Source organism: Quercus suber, unplaced genomic scaffold, assembly GCF_002906115.3.
Source record: "Quercus suber isolate HL8 unplaced genomic scaffold, Cork oak 2.0 scaffold_304, whole genome shotgun sequence".
In the NCBI taxonomy this organism is placed as follows: domain Eukaryota; kingdom Viridiplantae; phylum Streptophyta; class Magnoliopsida; order Fagales; family Fagaceae; genus Quercus; species Quercus suber.
Genome location: NW_027069760.1, coordinates 837,588 through 860,800, shown reverse-complemented (window position 1 = coordinate 860,800; position 23,213 = coordinate 837,588). Strand labels below are relative to the sequence as shown.

Sequence of the window (23,213 nt, the reverse complement as noted above, 5' to 3'; positions counted from 1 at the left end):
ATCGTTTGGTTGAGACCGATCAGTTTCACAGGTAAGAGAAGGGAAAGAAAGGGTTCGGAAATCTATAAAGAATAAATTGATCAGTGGAATTTTTTTTTTTTTTTTAATTATCTGAAATAGAATTCTACTAAAACTCTGGCTATTACTTCACACCCACCCCCCACAAGAAACTTGTACTCGTGGGGTGACCTATTTAAGTAAGTATGAAGGATCCGAAGAGGTTTCGGGTTTTGAAGAGGAGAGAGAGAGCAACAATGGTGAGTAGAATTAAATGGGGAATGTGAAAAGAGTTTCAAAAGTATGGAACGAAAGAGAGACGATTGATTGTTTGAACGCCACTCTTTGGAATTTATGGTAAACCAAAAAACGGTGTCGTTTTCATTATTAGAGCACTTACAGCAGTGGAGGTATATTGCTATATTGCTAAAATTTAGCTCCTTCAACACTAAAATCGTGCTCCAGCAGTGGAGCTAAATCTAAAAAATTTAGCTCCATTGCTACAGTGCACATCTATTTATAGATGTGCACTGTTCATGAAAGCTAAAAAATATATATTATTTTATTCTACTTCCTGATTAAAATAATGCCACTTGCTCTCTCTCTCACTCCGTGTCTCTCTCTCAACTTTCAGTCCTCTCACGCCGCCGCCCCCTGACCCACGCCGCCAACCCATGCCGTCACAGACCCAGCTCCGACCACGGCAACCCCTACCACCACCACCCCCACCACCACCACCACCACATCAGTCACAAATCCAACCATACCCACACTTATCAAACCCACTACCACCAATATCAATCACCACCTCCACCACGGCAACCCCCACCACCACCACCACCACCACCCCATTAGTCACAAACCCAACCACACCCACACTCATCAAACCCACCACTACCAGAAAAAGAAAAAGAAAAAGAAAAAAAGCAAACATCGGCAAAACCTATAGTGAAACATCACTAAAACCCACGGCGGCAGATCGGAAGAGAAAGATGAAAGATTTGGCGGTTTTTGACTTTGACATCGTCGACGGCTTTGCTAGATATCGGCGGCAACGGCTTTGACTTCTTCAAGCTTTTTGGGTTCGGTCAGGGGGAGAAGTGCAAAGCATGGATTTGGCGGCATGGGTTTTTGGGTTCAATCAGAGGGAAAAGGATCTTGGAGCGGTGACGGCTTGGTTGAGGGAAGGGGAGCAACATGGGAGAAGAAGGCAAGGGAGCTTGGCGGCGTGTTAAGTCTAAACTAGAAAAGAAAAGGTGAACCAGAAAAGAAAAGGAAGAAAGGCAGCATGTGTGAATGAGAAAGAGTAGAGGGACTTGGCATGTGTGAGTGGGATCAAATTGCATATATATAATTTTGGGTTAAAACAAAATATTATTGTTACACTAGATGAATATTTACTTGCTATTATGATGATTGAGAAATTGTTTTAGTAAAAAAAAATGTATAAGTATGATTTGAGGTTTAAAAAATCACTTGTTAACACTAGACGATTATTTGCTATCATGTGGAGGTGGTGGCGGCGTTGACACTAGACGATAAGTGCAATTTTTTTTTTTTTTTTTTTTAATTTGGTGGTTGATAAGTGCAATTCAGTTAAGGAAGATCGGTAATTAAAAAGGATTAAAAAAAAAATCAAGAAAATTTAGAAAGAGTTTGAGGAGATAATAATTTAAATGTCAACAGAAAAATGTGATCTCAAAAATGGATGTTATACCATTCAAATGTTTCAAAAGAAATATTCAAAAAAAAAAAAAAGTTTCAAGAGAAATGTTATGTTTACAACATTAATCTTAAGTGACAAGTTGTTATTAGTTGTTACAAGTGGCCAAAAAAGTAATTTACTTGTTGATTTAAATTATAATCAATAGCAACTTATCACTTAAAATTTGTTATGAAAATATTGTGAATGTAGTATTTCTTAGTATTTTAATGATTTTTTTCCTTTTTGCATCTATATTGGAACGTTTCATTCAAATTTAAATGCTATATTTAATTTACATCATTTTTAAGTCTAAAAATGTGAAAAAGTTAGTAGAAGATTTTTTTTTTTTTTTTTTTAAAGAAAAGTTAATAGAAGAAGTTAATAGTGTACATTTCTTGAAAAAAAGAATATAGTGTATTTATTTTTGTCACATGGTAATAAGTAGTCAACAAAATTGCGAATTGAGTTGTAGCACATGGCATTGCCTATCCTAATCATAAAATGCTAGATTCTAAAATGTGTCAAGTAGGGATGGCAATATTTGCTCAACCCACGGGTACCTAGCCCGACCCGATCCTAATGGGTCGGGTTTTACCTAGTCTGATAAGAAATAGGGTCGGGTATGGGTTTAAAAAAAAAAAAAAAAAAACCGAAGTGGGTCTGAGTCAGGTTCGGGTCTTATCAAAAAAATCCGAGATCCGGTCCGATTAAAAACTCGGTATCCAAAATTACAAAAATACCCTCTATCTCTCTCTCTCTCTCTCTATATATATATATATATATTCCTATATTCTTAACCCTAATCCTCATTTCTTCACTCTTCAGCTGCTCTCACATCACTCTCCTAAGTCTCCTCTCCCACTCGGCTGCTCTCACTCCCTCTCACTCTCCTCACATCACTCTGCTCTCCCCAACCTCTGATCTTTGTCACCACCGGCCATCACGTGCACCTCCGGTCCAGCTTCTGGTGAATCTTGGCTCTGTGCAGGCTCGCCATGAACACACCAAACTTGTAATCGTGCTCCTCTGCGCTCCCGTAGCTTTTTCCAAACCTCGCCTTGAAGCTCGAGAAGTGGTGCTCAGCATGGAAGAGAAGATCGTCATCACCGTCCGATGACACCACTTGCTTGATCAAAAGACAATCATCACCACCACCGTTGATTTCATCGGCGGATATGGTGGACGCAACCGTAGAGAATAAGTGGAAGAGGTTGAAGAGAAAAGAGCGATCCATTGTTGTTATAAATCTCAGCCTCTCACCGCCGTTCCAAGCATTCACCACCATCGATCCAAGCACTCACCCACTCTCAATCTCATCGCCAGCCTAAGTTCTCAACGCCGATCTGTTCTCTACTTCTCTTCATTTTTTTTTTTTTTTTAATATGAGTCTCTGAGAATATGAGATGTTTGTTTCAATTTTTTTTTTTGGTGTTTTCTACTTAAACTATGGACTTCATCTGATGGGTTGTGCTACTTCTAGTTATTGTAGTTTAAAGACTTAAAATTTTGAGACTTTGTGTGCAACTGTAATATATTATGGAAATTTTGTGTTTGTTGTAAATGTTGTGCCTAAACGAAGATGGGAGACAAAAATGAATTTGAGCTTCATTCAAAATTTTTTTTGGTTGAGCCAAGATTTGGGCTGCAGGCTAAACGGGGCCTGACAAGGCAGGTCTGGGCCCCGAGAAAAAAACCCGATTAATAATCGGGCTGGGTCTGAGTTGCGGGTCCAGACCCGTGGGTCGGGTTCGAGCTGACCCGTTGCCATTCCTAGTGTCAAGTACCGAAAACCGCAAACTTAACAAATGGTGCTTGAGAATGTAAAATAAATTTTCTTTTTTTGCATTCCCGGATGCTAGTGCTCTTAGCCTTGTCTTTAGTAACTATATATAGAATACTAGATTAGATTAAATAATGATATATTGATAATAATTTTTTTTTTTAATGAGAATATATTGTTGATATTGATATTGATTTGAATTTAGGTTTTCCAATAAAAGGTTGATATGATATGTTTGCTTTCACTAAGGTTTTTTTTTTTTTTTTTTTTTTTTTTTTTTTTTTTCTTCCTATAGTTCAATTTTGATGATGATGGATGGTAGTGCATCTTTTCACCATGTAGATGTAGTTCTAGGATCAAGTGACTTACCATTTGATAGCATAGCCTTAAGCATATGACATTCTTGCTCACTTATAGAGAAAACTGTATGGAAGAATAAAATGCCATTAATCAAGTCCAGCATGTAGGATTTATTCTTTTTTTGAACGAAAACGATAGAAAAGTTATAACTTATTAGTTACTCCCATTAATATCTATTATCAGAAATTTACCAAGTGCACACTATCTGTTCTTTCAATATGCCAAAAACACACCGCGGCCTTTCAATATGCCTACAACATACCGCAGCCACCAGTTAGATCAACAAAACAAGATCACAAAAGCAGTGAGTTTTTGCCATTGTCAATAGACATGCGAGAGTCAAATAAGATTAGTTCCCGAAACTAGAATTTGACCTCATTGTGTACTCTGCTACAAGTTGAGCAAAAGATGATGACTCGTTTCTAACAATCTAGTTGGAGAATCATATTCCTCGATAAGCCCTGTACCAGGATTGAAAGAAATCAGCTAAGCCATAGGATTACATTACAATGAAAGAACAATACAAGTAAGATAAAATCATATGGTCAAACTAACCATTATTTAGTAGCAGAACCATGTCACTATCAAGAGCAGAAGTTATTCAATGTGCTATGGTGATGACCGTACAGTTGGAAAAGTGTTGACTGAGGGTTTGCTGAATGAGATTATCTGTTGAAGTATCAACAGATGCAGTAGCTTCATCAAGCACTAATACCTTACTTTTTTTGAGCAGCGCACGGCCAAGGCAGACCAGCTGCCTCTGACCCACACTCCAATTCTCTCCATTCTGACTAACTGCAGCATCCATAAGAATATAAGCAATATGTTTCCATTACATATTTTTGAAATATTCCACATAAGAAGCTGAAAAGCCAAACCTGTGGAATCTAGTTTTCCTTCTTTATCCCAACTTTATCTCCAAGTTGACATATATCCAAAGCCTAAAACAATTCAAGGGAAAATTTAGGGGTAATTTCATAAGCATAAAAAATAATAATAATAAGCAGGTGCCACCCATTAACTACAAATAATTACATTGCCGTCCAATTTTCAAGGAAATTTAGAAAAGAGAATTCTCTCACTCGCCCAGGAAGGAATCAACGCACCTCCCAAATTTGTTCATCTATATACTCATCAAGTGGATCCAGGTTGCTTCTTATAGTCCCTTCAAACATTGTTGATCCTAAGGGATAATGCTTAGTCTAGATCGCAAATCATGCAGTCCAATTCAGGAGATGTTGACGCCATCTATAATTATCTGACCAGCAACAGGTTCAACAATCCGGAAAAGTGCTTGTATGAGAATTGATTTACCACTGCCTGTTCTCCCTACAATGCCAGTTTTCATTCCTCCAGGGAAGGTACATGTGAGACCTTGCAATACAAGTGGCATGTGTGGTGCATACTGTACCTACATTACTCCCCTTATCATTAACTAATATAGAACGCATAAAAATCATAGTCATGAACGAATTTTTTACAATATCTCAGTTGTTTGGTAATAAAAAATCATTTACCAAAACTACTGCAGATCATGAATATCAACTTCTCCATTTGGTGCCAAGAATGATCTAGCCTGTTTCTTCTATCACAAGGGGTGGTTCAATTGGGACACAAGTGTATTGAAGTATTCTTTCTACTGATATAATTTTGTTCTCCATTTGGCAAAGAGTCCATACTATCCCGGCTTGTACCATGTTTAGATTAAGTCCATATGTCACAGCTAAACCCGCAATGGCTTCAGGAAAAAGATAACCAAAAAATTATAAGGATTAAAAAAAAGACAATTTGAAAGGTATTACTCTGGTTCCTTTACCAAATTAAATAAACAGCAAGAAGCATTGTCAGTACACTANTAAAAAAAAAAAAAAAAAAAAAATTGCACTTATCGTTCTAATAATGAAAACGACACCGTTTTTTGGTTTACCATAAATTCCAAAGAGTGGCGTTCAAACAATCAATCGTCTCTCTTTTCGTTCCATACTTTTGAAACTCTTTTCACATTCCCCATTTAATTCTACTCACCATTGTTGCTCTCTCTCTCCTCTTCAAAACCCGAAACCTCTTCGGATCCTTCATACTTACTTAAATAGGTCACCCCACGAGTACAAGTTTCTTGTGGGGGGTGGGTGTGAAGTAATAGCCAGAGTTTTAGTAGAATTCTATTTCAGATAATTAAAAAAAAAAAAAAAATTCCACTGATCAATTTATTCTTTATAGATTTCCGAACCCTTTCTTTCCCTTCTCTTACCTGTGAAACTGATCGGTCTCAACCAAACGATGACTGCCCTTAAACCTAGCAGACTATCTTGCCATGAGATGGACAAACTTCAAAACTACCATGCAGGCTCGAAAATGATAAGGTTAGGAGTTGGTTTGATTTCTATTTGCTCTGTTGTTTTGGCATATAATAATAATAATAATAATAATAATAATAATAATAATTGTTGTATTGTAAAAGTCTTTACTAATTTTACCCATTCATGCAGTGTTCAATCGGTATCATCTGCTGAAACTTAGTCCATGGAGCAGAGGCTTGGACTATATATACAGATGTGATTGTAAATCTTACTTACAAGTACTGAGTCATTTCTAAATATATTGATTAATAATTAATGTTTGAGAATCTTAAATTTTACTTAATCTGTATGTTAAGAGTAAATGATTTTGTCATACACACAGTCGATAGTTTAAAATTGAATACACTTCCCATCTCTATGGCTTATGTCCAGCACAGATATTCAAAGAAGAAAAGGTTTGGTCTTTTACAGAACTCCGGGATGATTTTTTTTCTATCAGTGTGTGTTTTTATTTTTTCATTTTAAAATCACTGAATTTTTTTCTGCCATTTTTATATTCCTTTCGACTTTACAAAGAAAGACAAAGTTGAAAATTCCTTAAGAGTGTAAATGTCTCAATCTCTCGTTTTGGATTATAGTTTTAAAAATACCATGGAATCTTAAAACTTAAAAACATATTTATAGAATCCATCCAACATCCACAAGTCTTGCACACCCATCATCCCTTATAGAAATACCCCACAGAAGCTCCACAAATTATGGAACTTGTTGAATCTTCAAAGCACGGTATGTCAATCATGTTCTCACACTACTACTCTTCACTCATGCACTCAGGTACTGATTTTCTCATGAAACCAGTTTTCCTACGTGGGGTTTCTGGTTCTTTACACCTGGTTTTGTTATTTATGTTGTTTATCTCATGGGTGTGCAAGAAATTCAAGGTGGGTCATAGTGAAGGTCCAAATGGAAGGTTTAAGAACATCAGGTGTTTGTTCTATAAACAGGCTCAAATTTGTTGTTTGGGTGTTTCTTTGTTTAGTCTAGCGTTGTGCTTATTGAGTTACTTTTATTGGTATAGAAATGGTTGGTCTGATGAAGGGTTAGTGACCCTTTTCAATTTAGCGCTTAGAACACTTGCTTGGGGTTCACTTTGTGTTTACTTGCGTATTCAGTTGTTCAATTCAGCTGAATCAAAGTACCCTTTTTCATTGAGAGTTTGGTGGGGTTTCTATCTCTGCATTTCTTGCTATTGCCTTCTCATTGATGTAGTCCTTTGTAGAAAACAGGTTAGTTTACCAGTTCAAAATTTAGTTTCCAATGTTGTCTCTGTCATTTTGGGTTTGTTTTTCTGTTATGTTGGGTTTTTGGGGAAGAACTATGGTGAAGTACCCTTCTTGAAGAACCTCTTTTCAGTGGGGATTCTAGTGCTAGTAATGAAGCAGAGTCAAATAAGTCGAAGGGGAGTGAAAATGTAACCCCTTATTTGAATGCTGGATTTTTCAGCATTCTTACTTTCTCTTGGATGGGTCCTTTAATTGCAATTGGCAATAAGAAGACATTAGACCTTGAGGATGTTCCTCAACTTTGTCCTAGTGATAGTGTATTTGGGGCATTTCCAACTTTTAAAAATAAGCTTGAGGCAGAGTGTGGTACAATTAATGGAGTGACAACACTGAAGCTGACAAAGGCATTAATCTTCTCGGTGTGGAATAAGATTCTCTTGACAGCCTTTCTTGTGATTATGAACACATTGGCTTCCTATGTTGGACCATATTTTATTGATACTTTTGTTCAATACCTCAATGGGCGACGGAACTTTAAAAATGAGGGCTATGTTCTGGTTTCAGTGTTTTTTGCTACAAAACTTGTGGAATGCCTTGCACAAAGGCACTGGTTCTTTAGGATTCAGCAGGTTGGAATTCAGGTCCTATCGGTATTGATTGTAATGATCAATAGTAAAGTTCTGACCCTTTCAAGCCAGTCTAAGCAGGGCCACACTAGTGGGGAGATCATTAATTTCATTACTGTTGATGCTGACAGAGTTGGTGATTTCAGTTGGTATATTCACGAAACATGGAGGATGGCTCTTGTTCAAGTTGTTATTGCATTGTTAATTTTGTATAGAAATCTTGGAATTGCTTCAATTGCGGCTTTGGTTGCAACCGTACTTGTTATGTTGGCTAGTGTTCTTTTGGGAAAATTACAAGAGAAGTTTCAAGACATGAATCAAAAGACAAAAGGATGAAGGTGACATTAGAGATTTTAAGGAACGTGAGAATTTTAAAGCTTTAGGAATGGGAGATGAAGTTTCTAGCTAAAATCATGGAGCTGAGGACGACCGAGGTAGGGTGGTTGAAGAAGCATGTTTACACTTTGGCAATGACCTCTTTTGTTTTCTGGGGTGCCCCCACATTTGTGTCTGTCGTCACTTTTGGTTCTTGCATGTTGATGGGGATCCCACTTGAGTCAGGGAAGATATTATCTGCGCTTGCAATGTTTAGGATTCTTCAGGAGCCCATCTATTATCTTCCTGACACAATCTCAATGGTAGCTCAAACTAAAGTGTCCCTAAATCGAATTGCATCCTTCCTTCACCTTGATGACTTGCAGCCTGATGTGATAGAGATGCTTCCAAGAGGTATTTCTGATGCAGCAATAGAGATTATTGACGGAAAATTCTCATGGGATTTATCATCCTCGAGTCCAACATTAAAAAATATAAGTTCGAAAGTGCAACAAGGCATGAGGGTTGCTCTTTGTGGGACTGTTGGCTCAGGCAAGCCAAGTTTGCTTTCCTATATCCTGAGAGAAGTACCCAAGATATCTGGGACTGTTAAGTTGTATGGGACAAAGGCATATGTTGCTTATACAAAGTGGCACGATTGAAGAGAAAATATTGTTTGGTAGGGAGATGGAAAGAGAAAAGTATGCGAAGGTCATTGAAGCATGTTCTTTGAAGGACCTTGAAATTCTCCCATTTGGTGATCAAGCAGTCATCGGTGAGAGAGGAATCAATTTGAGTGGTGGGCAGAAGCAAAGGATCCAAATTGCGCATGCTTTGTACAAAGATGCTGATATTTATCTATTTGATGATCCTTTTAGTGCTGTTGATGCTCATATAGGATCCCACATATTTAAGGTAATTTAATTTCCCAACCTATTGTATTCAGTGTTTAAGTGAGTTTTATTTACAATTAGTATGTAAATATTGTTGTTTTAGTATTATAATATTGATAAGTAAACAAGCATCTAGTGGGTTTTGAACTCATGACCTCACCCTCCACCCATTTCAATGCGAGAAGGAAGTGTCATTTGAGTTAGACCTTATTGACTATGTTGTACATAAATTTGTTGATTTACACGTTTGAAGATGGTTTTCTGAGTCTGTTGAGGTACTCCCAAATTCATGAAGTAGCATTGCAATTTGTTAGTTTTGTTTTCTACATTTCTTACATAACTTCTTTTAAACTATATGTACTTCCATATGGCAGGAATGTTTGCTTGGTCTTATGATGTAAAAAACAGTTGTTTATGTTACTCGTCAAGTAGAGTTCTTACCTGCTGCTGATCTTATCTTGGTGAGCTATTGAAATTTAGCTTCTTTCTGGCCTTTCATTTCTAAACGCAATTACCCTCTTCTCTACTTGTGAACTTAACTTATAACTTGTTTTTAGGTCATGAAAGACGGTAGGATTACTCAGGCTGGAAAGTACAATGATATTCTCAATTCAGGAACTGATTTTATGGAACTTGTGGGAGCACATGAGAAAGCTTTGTCAGCACTTGATTCCACCATGGCAGGGCCAGTTTTTGGAAGTATAAGCAAGGAAGTTGGAAATTTGGCTAGTACTAATGGGGTTGTGCAGAACCAAGAAGATAAATATGTTCAAAATGGTAAAGCAGATAATTTAATTGGGTCAAATGGACAGCTTATCCAAGAAGAAGAGAGAGAGAAAGGTAAAGTTGGGCTATCAGTCCATTGGAAATATATCACTATGGCATATGGAGGAACTCTTGTGCCGTTTATATTGTTGGCACAAGTTCTCTTTCAGGTCCTTCAAATTGGAAGTTGTAAGGTTGAATTTTATTAACCATTGTGTTGGCTTTATTCCGTGCCAATTTGCTTATAATTTAGCATTTAGTAACCCTGTATTTAGGTGGGATTCATGTAAGAGTAGTGTGTGAGAGAGTGTGAAGAAATGCTCAAGATTGTGCAAGGAATCAAGGATTCACGGCTGGAATTCGTGGGTGACTTGCGACTAGCAAGCCGCCAAACTGCAGCACACGAGTGAAGTGTATGAGAAGATGAACAGTCACGTCAGCTAGTGCACTACAGGACAAAAGGTCCAGCCTGACCATTTTGTTATCTCACGGCTTGAACTCGCGACTTAGTCAAGTTGCAAGGCCAAGCCGCCAACCAACCCTGTTTGGGAAAAATTGACTCTTCGCATTCTAAACACACACCACTATATATAGACCCTTATACCCACGAAATGTAGAGAGCTTCCAGAAAGAATTTTGAGAGAGAAACCCTAAAGAAAAACAAAATTGATTCATCTACATTCTTCATCTAAGAGATTTTTTAAATTCTTCTACTCTCTTCCTTTCCATTGACACATCTTTGAGAGGTTATTGACCAAATCTTTTTCTCACCCATGTCTGTGAGAAGACCTTTTAGTGCTTAGGAAAGTAGTTTGGAAGGGACCAATGGTTATTGGTTGATGCTATGGGCTATAGCAGAATCCGGTAAGCTAAAGAAGAAATAGGTTCGGCGCAACCTCGCTGGAGCAAGAAGCTTGGAGGGCTTAGGTACACTGGGTAGATTAGGCTTAGAGGGTTTTCTGCTGTTCATGTATCCTAACTACATTCTTTAATGAATTATTTACCGCTTGGAGGGCGGCGGAGAGATTTTACGTCGAGGGCTTCGGTTTCCTCTTCGATAACACATTGCCGTGTTGTCTTTGTGTTTGCATCTCTTTTCCCTTAATCTTTACCATTTAATTTCTGCTGTGGATGTGATTTTAAATTGGTTTAGATTGTTTATCAATTCTATCATTGGCTTATGTTCATGTTCCGCACATTAATTGTTTGATAATAAGCTTGAATTGATAATTTGTAATTTGGGGTCAAAAGTTTATTGTGTTTTATACACATATTGAACATTTAGAAGCAATTATTGGATGACCTGGGCAACTCCTGTCTCACAAGACGTGAAACTTGCAGTTGGTAGCTCTACCCTAATGATTGTCTATGTTTCATTGGCCATTGGAAGTTCTTTTTGCATCCTTGTGAGATCCATGCTTCTTGGAACAGCTGGGTATAAGACTGCCAGCCAACTCTTCAGTAAGATGCACTACTGCATTTTCCGTGCACCCATGTCATTTTTCGATGCCACCTTAAGTGGACGAATGTTAAGTAGGGTAAGTGAAAAATTGTGTTTGATGGTTCTTTTTTGGTTGCTTCTGGCTTAGTTTGCAACTTTTTAAATAAATTTCTTTGTCCTTCATTTTAGTAATTATTTCTTCTTCTTCTTCTTCTTATCTATCTCTCACACACATACTCGCACATTTGCACACAGAAACATAAACAATCTTTCAGGTAAATATAATAGGTTTAAATATAATTATTAAATTAACTTATGTTTCCTTGCAGGCTTCTACAGACCAAAGTGCAGTGGATTTGAGAATTCCATATCACGTTGTGTCATTTGCCTTCTCCATGATCCAGCTCCTTGGAATTATTACAGTAATGTCTCAGGTTGCATGGCAGGTTTTCATTGTTTTTATTCCAGTGATTGCAACCAGTATCTGGTATTAGGTATACCATCTGACTTTGTCAGAATATTGACTTAAGAATTACTGAAAAATGGCTTGATCACATGGCATCTCAGATTGCATAAACAACATTACCATTTGTTATCATGCTACATTTGTTTTACAATTTGTGCTTTGTACATGCTACAAGATTTCGTAGATTAAATGTTTTAACTGTATGCTGACCGTTGCTGTCATTTTGACAAGAAAATTCAACGAGTTTCTAGATAATTGAATACTTGTTGAACAATGTGTTTCCTTAAGATAGATGTTTGCCAAGTTGCTAGTTTGTAGTGTATATTTCTGTGCCCCTTTTTTACTCTTCAATTTTCAGATATTTTTGGGTTTGAACTATGAAGGATCTACTAATTATAATCATCATCAAAACCCAACTCCCATTGTAATATTACAGTGTATTATTGTCATTTTCTTGTGGAGAGAATTGTTCTCACAAAATTTTAATCATGCAGCAATATTACTTACCATCTGCACGAGAGTTATCAAGGTTAGTTGGAGTGTGCAAAGCTCCAGTCATACAACATTTTACTGAAACAATTTCAGGTGCAACAACCATCAGGAGCTTTGATGAAGAATCAAGATTTAGGGACAAAAATATGAAACTTGCAGATGCAAATTCTCGGCCAAGGTTCAATATTGCCGGTGCAATGGAGGGCTTGTGCTTCCGCTTGGATATGTTATCTTCTATAACATTTGTTTTCTCCTTGGTTTTCTTAGTCTCTATTCCCGAGGGAGACATTGATCCAAGTTAGTATTTACCATCTATAGTCCTACTAACAGTCCTTGCTCTTGATTGGATCAGTAAAAGAACTCAAACCATACTTTTCTAATTGTCTTTCTTTTTTGTTTCTTTGCTTTCCTATCTCCTGAAGGCATTGTAGGCTTATCTGTGACATATGGACTTAATTTAAACATGTTGCAAATGTTGGTAATGTGGAATCTTTGCCAAGTGGAGAACAAAATTATATCAGTTGAGAGAATTTTTCAATACACTAGTATCCCAAGCGAGCCGCCACTTGTGATAGAAGAAAGTCTTCCAGATCATTTCTGGCCATCACATGGAGAAATTGATATTCGTGATCTTTGAGTCAGTTCTTAGCTTTTGTCACCAAATAAAATTATATGTGTATGTGTGTGTGTATTACGTATAGGGTTGTTTATGACTATGATGTTTGTTATATGTATATAAATTAATGCTTATGGTGCAATGTTGGTACGGTAAGCCACACACATGCCACTTGTATTACACGGCCTCCCATGTATCTTCCCTGGAGGACAGAAAACTAGCATTGTAGGGAGAACGGGTAGTGGTATATCAACTCTCATACTAACACTTTTTCGGATTGTTGAACCTGCTGCTGGTCAGATAATGATAGATGGCATCAATATTTCCTTTCTTGGACTACATGATTTGCGATCTAGACTAAGCATTATCCCTCAGAATCCAACCATGTTTGAAGGGTCTGTGAGAAGCAATCTGGATCCACTAGAAGAGTATACAGATGAACAAATTTGGGAGGTAGGCTGGTTTCTTTTTTGGCAATTGAAAGAATTTTCTCTTTATTACATTGTCCTCATAAATTACGCATGAGCTGCTTTTAGGATTTGCAGTCAATATATGGGGTCTGCTAATGCTATTTATATATATATATATATATATTTGTTATAATTTCTACACTTAAACTGTTTTAGGCTCTAGATAAGTGTCAACTTGGAGATGAAGTCAGAAGGAAAGAAGGAAAACTGGATTCTACAGGTTTTTCTTTTCACCTTCTTATGTCAAATATTTTAGAGCTAGCTATATTATGGAAATATATTGCTTATATTCTTATGGTCTATGACTCAATGTAGTTAGTGAGAATGGAGAAAATTGGAGTGTTGGTCAGAGGCAGCTAGTCTACCTTGGCCGTGTGCTGCTTAAGAAAAGTAAGGTATTGGAGCTCGATGAAGCTACTGCATCAGTTGATACAGCTACAGATAATTTGATTCAGCAGACCCTCAGGCAACATTTTCCCTATTGTACAGTCATCACCATTGCACATCAAATAACCTCCATTCTTGATAGTGACATGGTTCTTCTACTAAATAATGGTTAGTATGACCATATGATTTTGTTTTACTCCTATAGCTTTTGTTCATTTAGTTCTTTCATGGTTAGAATGATTTCATTGTAATCCAATGGTCTGATATAAAGGAAAGTGTGAAAGGGTTGGATACTAAAGGATTCCTTGAATTCAAAATAAAGACATTGGAATCCACCAAAAAAGAGATAATAAACAAACTGAACTTTTACAGATTACAGGGTTATTTAAACGCTTCCTAAAATTCATTTTCTTAGTAAAAACATTTCTAAACAAATTCTAAATGATGCACTCCATGATAGGACTCTAATTTGACTAGAAAAACATTAAAATTACCTAGAATGAAGTAAATAAAAGGCCAACGCGTAGAAGTTTGAATATTGCATAAAAACATCAAAAAATTGACAAATGATAAAAATAGACTATATTTTGTCTTACACTATATGGCTTAGAAGCTCTTCTCAATCTTCGTGTAGGGCTAGTTGAGGAACATGATTCTCCAACAAGATTGCTTGAAAAAAAATCATCATCTTTTGCTCAACTTGTAGCAGAGTACACTATGAGGGCAAATTCAAGTTTTGGAAAGTAAAGTGGCTATGAATATTTGTGCTCTGTTTGACTCTAGCAAGTTGGTTGACAATGACGAAAATTCAGTGGTTCTATGGTTATGCTACTAAATAATGGTTAGTTAGACTATATAATTATATCTTCTATTGTTCTTTTGTGGTTAATATGATTTCATTGTAATCCTATGGCTTAGCAGATTTCTCTCAATCCTAGTGCAGGGCATATCGAGGAATATAATTCTCCAACTAGATTGCTAGGAAAAACAAAAAAAAAAAAAAAAACAAAAAAAACAAAAAGTCATCATCTTTTGCTCAACCTGTAGCAGTGTACACCATGATGTGAAATTCCAGTTTCAGGAAGTTGAGCAACTAAGCTTATTTGACTCTGGCAAGTCTATTAACAATGGCGAAAACTTAGTGGATTTGTGATCTTGTTTGGACTATGCTGAATGATATTGATGGCATTTTTGTTGATCTAACTGGTGGTTGCAGTGTGTTTTAGCCTTTTAGGCATATTGTAAGAACAAATGGTGTATACTTAGTAAATTTCAGATCATAATAGATATTGATGAGACTCACGAGAGTAACTAAATTGTAACTTTTGTGCTTGAAATGAAGCGTAAATGCTCGACTTGATTGATGGCATTTTATTCTTCCATAAAGTAACGACGTTAAAACAAATGAATAACTGACTTAAAGATTACATTTGTATATTCATAGCCTTTATGTTTAGAAAGAATTTGACTTAAATTTACCCTATACCGAAGTGGACTGAAATGTGACTCAACAAAAGTGTATCAATAATAAATACTATGCTTAAAATTTTAAATATTAAAAGTTTGAGATTTATAATTCTTTATAATAAATTTGGAATTATATTAGGTGATTTCAGGCCAAACGTGTCTTTCCCCATTATGTAGGTGCACAAAAATAAATCAAAGTGGACAATGAATTGAAGTGATCCGAATTGGACCAAATTAGAATGAATGGACTGAAGTGGACTGAATAGGACCAGTGTAGACTGAATAGAAACGAAGTGGATAAAATGGACCGAATAGAACCAAGGTAGACAAATAGACCGAATAGGACCAAAGTGTATTGGATGACCCGAATAGAACTGAAGTAGATAAAAGTGGGTAGAATAGACCAAATAGGACCAATGTCGACCAAAGAGGACTAAATAGAACCAAAGTAGACAGAATAGACCAAATATGACCGAAGTCAATATAATAGGACTAATGTGGACAGAATAGAGCCAATGTGGACTGAGTGGACCGAATTGGACTGTAGTGGACTAAAAAAGATGGAATGGACCGAATTAGACCAAATATAACTTCAGCGGACATAATGGACTAAATAGGACTGTATAGGACTAAATTGGACCAAAGATGACATAATGGACTGAATAGAACCAATGTGGACCGAATAAGACTTTTGAATGTTTATATTTTTTATTGCATTTTTAGGGCTCATAATTCTAATTTCCAATGTCTATTTGTGTATTTTCTTTGTATTTTTTTTTAACTCAAAACTAAAAAGTTTAGCCCAAATATAATAAAATTTCATAATTTTCAACCAAAAAATTAAGAAACAAAATGAATCAATTTGAAGCCTAATTAATCTAAAATGGATTGAAATTGACCGAGTGGACAAAATTGGACCGAATTGAAATTGTTTAATTTTTAAGGAGAACAAATTATCTTCAAAAAATTTTAGAGAATAAATTATACATTATATTACAATACAAAATAATTTATTTATTCCCACACATCGCATGAATCTGCTTCTAGTTGATAATAATTGTGAAATGATGAAATTATGTTTTTGAAAACAAAATTTTACAAGTTATGAAATGGTGTTTTAAAGAACACGATCTCGACCGAACCGTATGCGTACCAATTTTAGAATTGGCCAAAGAAAAAGCCATGTGGGGGGCGTTCATGGGCATATTTTTACACTGAAAAGGACGGCGTCCAATAGTCTATAGTCCCCAGTTATGTCCAACCCAGCAATACTAAAAACTCACTAAGTGTATAAAACACTTGTGAATGTTTAGACTCCCAAATACAAATTTACCAATACAAGCTTATATTCAAACAATATATGTGCGAAATATAAAATATAAGCAATACCCAGATTAACAAACTACTCTAAGCCATTAATCAATCACAATCAGTAGAAATTAAAAGCTAAGAGTAAGGAAAAGAGAGATGCAAACACAAGATAACACTGGCACGTGCTATCAAAGAGAAAACCGAATAACTCGGTGAAAAACCTCTCCGCTGCCCTCCAAGCGATAAATGATCCATTAGAAAATCAGTTGGAATAGATGAATAGCAATAGACCCTCCAAGCCTAATCTATCCAATGCACTTAAGCCCTCCAAGCGTCTTGCTCCAACAAGGTTACGTCAAACAGTATCTTCTCTAGCTTTCCGGATCCCGCAATTAGCCCATTGCATCAACCAATATGAATTGATTCTCTCTTGAATTGCTTCCCAAACACTAAGAACTTTCTCACTACTCTGAATTTGGTGAGGTAAGGATTTGATTTATGATCCTCTCATGGGTATGACAATAGAGAGGGTGGGAGTAGCGGAATTCAGAGAATCAAGTGTATAAAATTGTGGATGAATAAATCTTATATTTCTCTAAAGTTTCTCTCTCAAAAGTCTCTCTTAAACCTCTCTACATTTCATGGACATAAGGGTATTTATAGTAGGGTCTGAGATGGAATGTGAAAAGTCACTTTTCAGCAAAATAAGGTGCACTAGTGAGTCACTCGCGATTGGGATGAGTTGCGAGTTCCAATTGCAAATTACCAGACTAGGGCAGACTGTACTTTTTGTCATGTAGTGATCCAGCTAGTCTGACTCTTCATATTCCTGCATGCTTCACACGTGTGCTTCATTTTGGTGAGCCACCACTCGCAAGTCAGTCATGAGTCCAGTCGCGAGTCACCTTCTTGTTGCACACACTCAATCAAATCTTTACACTATCTCACATACAACCCTAATATTATTCTCACATAAATACAGGGTTTCTAAATGCTAAATTACAAGTAAATTTGGCATGGAATAAAGCCAACACATAGTTGAATAAATTCAAATTTACAGATACAAATGAAAAGGTTTGAGTCTTTTCCGGAACTCCAAGTTGATTTTTCTGTCTTTGCGATTGTTTTATCATCAATAAAAATTTTCCTTCAAAAAACAAACTGTTATTTTTTTCCTCCTCATTATTGCCATTTCCTAAACTTCTTTATCAAAACACGCTCACACATTCATTTGATTCACTGTCCAACAATGTAGTCACCAGTTTTTACAATGAAAGCCGGCTTTATATTTTCACTCTGTCTAGACTCTCATTTTGGACTACAGTTTTATAAATATGATGAAATCTTTTTTTTTTTTTTTGATTGATATGATGAAATCTTTAAGTGTGCAAGAATGCATATGTTTAAGGCTATACTTTCAAATGGTAAAAAGATTACTACCAATCTACCATCATCAAAATTGAACTATAGGATAATAAAAAATGATTCGGAAAAGAAGAAGAAGAAGAAGAATTTAGTGAAAGCCAAAAATAATTAGTGAAAGAAGAACAAAATTTAGTGAAAGCACGCGCATCATATCAGATCTATCAATCTTATAGAAAAGCCAAAAATAATTATAGATAACGAACAAAATAAATCATGAAACGTTTTTAAAATTTCAAGAATATTTTAGTAATAAAGTTTTAGTTGAAATAGTATTTTAAATTTCTTGAAACTACTTTATTAGCTGAATTTCAACTTGTAAAACATATCATAATAATATTAATATACTTATTTTGAGTTAAAGAGTATATTGTATGATATATAGAGCTCACATTATGCACATAATGTAAGTGAACAAGGCCAAATATTTTCCATACGATACAGAGAATGTTGTATTCAATGAAATGAAACGAATATGTTTTATGTACAGATCGGATGATATGAGATTAACTTCATCAGGTAGGTAAACAAACTAATAACAAAATAGATTAAATGACACGATAATCTGAAAGAAATTTTCTGGATAAGAAGCACTGATAATAAGAATAGATGGAATGACGTATGTGGTTTTTAATTGGGACTATGATAAAGAATTTAAACCTTAAATATTTTTGTTGAAAATTCGAAGATTCCCATTTTGATTTTCAACTTGTCATAGACACGTATGGAAATGAAATGGACAAGAGAAACGACAATTGAGTCAAGGTACTACCACAAGTATAAACTTAGTCAAACATGTGCGAGGAAAGCTGAAGAAAAGAGATGCTTGTAATGCAAGTGTCATATGAAGATTAAACTGATTAAATTCAATGATTGAAAGGTGATCTAATAGGGACTAGTGACTTTCACAATGCCACAAGATTTTCAGGGAATTAGTGGGAGACTGAGAAGTACATAAAATATATTTTACTATATGGCCAGAAATTAAAAATAGAAAAATTCTCCAACCATGCATGAAACGACAAGTTTTCCAAATGGAAAAAAAGAAAAAAAAAAGAAAAAAGAAAAGTAATTGAATTTATCAATTTTCTTTTTAATAATTGAGTCGAGTCATTATGACTATTAAGCGAAGTTAAACCTTGGAGAATGAGCTGCACTTGCCTTGAAATTATCAACCTTGGCTGGATCACCCCTCAACTTTGTGTTAGATTATATATTTAAGTTTGGAACTTGCTTTTTGAATAAGCTTGAACTTATTTATGTACCACATGATTAACTTCTCCCACATATATATAAACCATACATATATAAAGTAAATAAATATTATGAAGGAAAATTTCTATGACTGCATAAATCTATATTGATGATTAATACACAAATTGTTTAGAGTATACTGTTTGAATAAATTAGATAGATTGATTTTAATTTATGATCTTATATTACGGCTAGAAATCATATGTAATTTTTACTAAAAAAATGGAGACAAGTCAAAGTTGGTGTTCTGTGGCCTTTTTAACTTTTAAGTGGTGAGAAAGACAGCACCACTCCCTTCAGCACAACGATTGAAAGAGGAAAATGTTTGCGTCTTTTCAGGAACTTCATGTTGATTTTTCTGTCGGTATGCGTTTTTCTTTTTCTTTTTTAAATCACTGAAATTTTTTTCAGCTATTTTTATTTTCCTTTTGACGTTAAGAAGAAAGACTAAATTAATGTTTGACACAGTATTTACAATATTATATTAGATATCTATATTTCTGTGGATATTATGTGAGAGAGTTTGAATTATGTTGGATGTGAAACAATAATGCCCAAGACAAAAAAGAGTATCGCTTAAGATAGTTCAGAGAAGAACGATAAATATACCAATAGGTGAGATAAAGGCTAAAAATCACATTATTGAAAGTAAATAAAAATATAATATATCTATTAAGAAAGTAACTGAAAATATAGTTTTAGATGCGGGTAAGAATGGAGAAGGATATAGTTTTGGCACAACTTTGTTGTTGTCGTTGACTTTTTGTGTTTCCTGTGTACTTTTAGTCAATCACACAAACATTAATGCACACGTTGAGAAAAATCAGCTTGCAGTTTGCAGGTCATTCCGTTGTTATCCATTGCATGAACCATAACGAGTAAATTAGGGACTCTACTTTTAGCATAATTTTTTGCTACAACTTATCTATAATTGAAGTGGATATATTCATTGAATATTAAAGGCCCGTTTGATATTGTTGTTTAAACAACAATTTTTATTATTTAAACCCTACAACACATATTTTTACAATATTTTTTCACTTAAATATATTTTCACAAGACTTAAACAACGGTATTACAAAAACCCATGAATCTTTGAACCGTATATGCCCAAGGAAAGCCAGCTTTGATTCCCTCTCTATCTCAGCCTATCATTTTGGACTATAGTTTTATAAATACCATGAATCTTTAAACTTAACGTATGGATAGAATCCATCCAACATCCACAACATACACAAAAGCTCCACTAAAAATGGAACTTGTTCAATCCTCAAAGCACGGTATGTCAATCTTGTTCTCACACCACTACTCCTCATTCACATACTCAGGTACTGATTTTCTCATAAAACCCATTTTCCTACGTGGGTTTTTTGGTTCTTTGCACATGGTTTTATTATCTGTGTTGTTTATCTCATGGTTGTGCAAGAAATTTAAGGCGGGGCATATTGAAGGTCCAAAAGAGAAGTTTAAGAACAAAGGGGGCTTGTACTATAAACAGACTGTAATTTGTTGTTTTGGTGTTTCTGTGTTTAGTCTAGTGTTATGTTTATTGAATTACTTTTATTGGTATAGAAATGGTTGGTCTGATGAAGGGCTAATGACCCTTCTGGATTTAGCACTCAGAACACTTGCTTGGGGTTCAGTATGTGTTTACTTGCGTACTCAATTGTTCAATTCAGCTAAATTAAAGTACCCGTTTTTATTGAGAGTTTGGTGGGGTTTCTACCTCTGTAGTTCTTGTTATTGCCTTACAATAGATGTTGTTCTTTATAGGAAACATGTTAATTTACCAGTTCAGTATTTTGTTTCCGATGTTGTCTCGGTTGTCTCGGGTTTCTTCCTCTGTTATGTGGGGTATTTTGGAAAGAATGAGGATGAAGATACTCTCCTTGAAGAACCTCTTTTGAATGGCAATTCTAGTGGTGAAGCAGAGTCAAGCAAGTCTAAGGGGGTTGATACTGTAACCCCTTTTTCAAGTGCTGGATTTTTTAGCAATCTTACACTCTCTTGGCTGGGTCCTCTAATTGCTCTAGGCAACAAGAAGACTTTAGACCTCGAGGATGTTCCTCAACTTGCTCCCGGTGATAGTGTAGTTGGGGCCTTCCCCGTTTTTAGAAATAAGCTTGAGGCAGAGTGTGGTACGGTTAATAATGTGACCACATTGAAGCTAGTGAAGGCATTACTCTTCTTTGCATGGAAAGAGATTCTTTTGACAGCCCTGTATGTGATGATCTACACATTGGCTTCCTATGTTGGACCATATCTTATTGACAATTTTGTTCAATACCTTAATGGGCGCCGACAGTACAAGAATGAGGGATATGTGCTGGTTTCAGTGTTTTTTGCTTCAAAACTTGTGGAATGCATCGCAAAGAGGCACTGGTTCTTTAGATTGCAGCTTGTTGGAATTAGGGTCAGATCAGTCTTGGCTACAATGATCTATGATAAAGGTATGAATCTTTCATGCCAGTCAAAGCAGGGCCACACTAGTGGGGAGATCATCAATCTCATGACAGTTGACGCTGAGAGGATAGGTGACTTTGGCTGGTTTCTGCACGATCCGTGGATGGTCCTTGTTCAAGTTGCTGTTGCATTGTTAATTTTATATAAAAATCTTGGGCTTGCTTCAATTGCAGCTTTTGTTGCAACTGTACTTGTTATGTTGGCAAATTATCCATTGGAGAAATTCCAAGAGAAGTTTCAGGACAAGATAATGGAGTCAAAAGACAAAAGGATGAAGGCAACGTCTGAGATTTTAAGGAACATGAGAATTCTAAAGCTTCAAGGATGGGAGATGAAGTTTCTATCTAAAATTGCCAAGCTTAGGGAGACCGAGGCAGGATGGTTGAAAGGGTATGTTTACGCTAATGCTATGACTACATTTGTCTTTTGGAGTGCTCCCACATTTGTGTCTGTGGCCACTTTTGGTGCTTGCATGCTAATGGGAATCCCATTTGAGTCGGGGAAGATCTTATCTGCACTTGCAACGTTTAGGATTCTTCAGGAGCCTATATATAATCTTCCTGACACAGTTTCAATGATTGCTCAAACTAAAGTGTCACTTGATCGAATTGTTTCATTTCTTCGTCTTGAGGACTTGCAGTTTGACACAATAAAGAAGCTTCCAAGAGGTAGTTCTAATACAGCAATAGAGATTATTGATGGAAATTTCTCTTGGGATTTATCTTCCTCTAATCCTACATTGAAAGATATAAATTTGAAAGTGCAACATGGCATGAGGGTTGCTGTTTGTGGAACTGTTGGTTCAGGCAAGTCAAGTTTGCTTTCTTGTATCCTTGGAGAAATACCCAGGATATCTTAGTCCTTGAGTATTTTGGGTTGTTTCAAATGAGTAATGGCTCCTCTTAGGCTCCTAAAATTTTTGGTTTGTTGATTTTGCTATCTATAACTCGATTCTTCTTTACCTAATAAAGTTTGGAATTTTTTTGTAAGTATATTTTTTCTTCAAGAAAATGAATAGAAATCTACGTTCATGTTCATGCTCATGTTAATGTTCATATTTCTAAACCTAAATCATATTTAAGCCCTTAATTTTAAAAAGAAAAAGGAAAAAAAAAAGAAAAAAAAAACCCGTAGGGGTTTCGGTGTCTTGATGGTAGTAGGTGGCCTGTATAACAAAGGTGGTGACCCCTTAGATTCCTCTTTCTCTCTCTTTGAAATGTTTTGTCAGTCTTAGATTTTTTTTATTTTGGTAATGTATAGTGAAACAGTGCATTTTATATAACAATCCACAACATTTTTGTATCTCTCTATCTTTCTTCAAGGCCTTATCTGGTTAGTTATTATTATTAGTCCTTAATTATTATTTTTTTGCTTTTTTTAAAATACTAAAATGGTGGGTG

At 35.7% G+C, this 23,213-nt stretch overlaps 1 long non-coding RNA gene and 2 pseudogenes across 2 annotated transcripts; 2 read left to right on the top strand and 1 right to left on the bottom strand.

Annotated features, from left to right (window-relative positions):
- Positions 1 to 3,772: 3,772 nt before the first annotated feature.
- On the bottom strand, positions 3,773 to 5,680 carry LOC112021025 (uncharacterized). Of its 2 annotated transcripts, XR_010632633.1 has the most exons (5): positions 4,949 to 5,680; positions 4,721 to 4,783; positions 4,398 to 4,637; positions 4,034 to 4,303; positions 3,773 to 3,905 (listed from the first exon to the last, which is right to left on the bottom strand). It is a non-coding gene; the product is annotated as an uncharacterized LOC112021025 (long non-coding RNA). The 2 variants fall into 2 exon arrangements; XR_010632632.1 differs by lacking the exon at positions 3,773 to 3,905 and having other exon boundaries at positions 3,917 to 4,303; positions 4,949 to 5,676.
- Positions 5,681 to 6,871: 1,191 nt separating this feature from the next.
- LOC112028153 (ABC transporter C family member 3-like) lies at positions 6,872 to 15,268 on the top strand (annotated as a pseudogene).
- Positions 15,269 to 20,462: 5,194 nt separating this feature from the next.
- Positions 20,463 to 22,702, top strand: LOC136071340 (ABC transporter C family member 3-like; annotated as a pseudogene).
- The last annotated feature ends 511 nt before the right edge of the window (positions 22,703 to 23,213 follow it).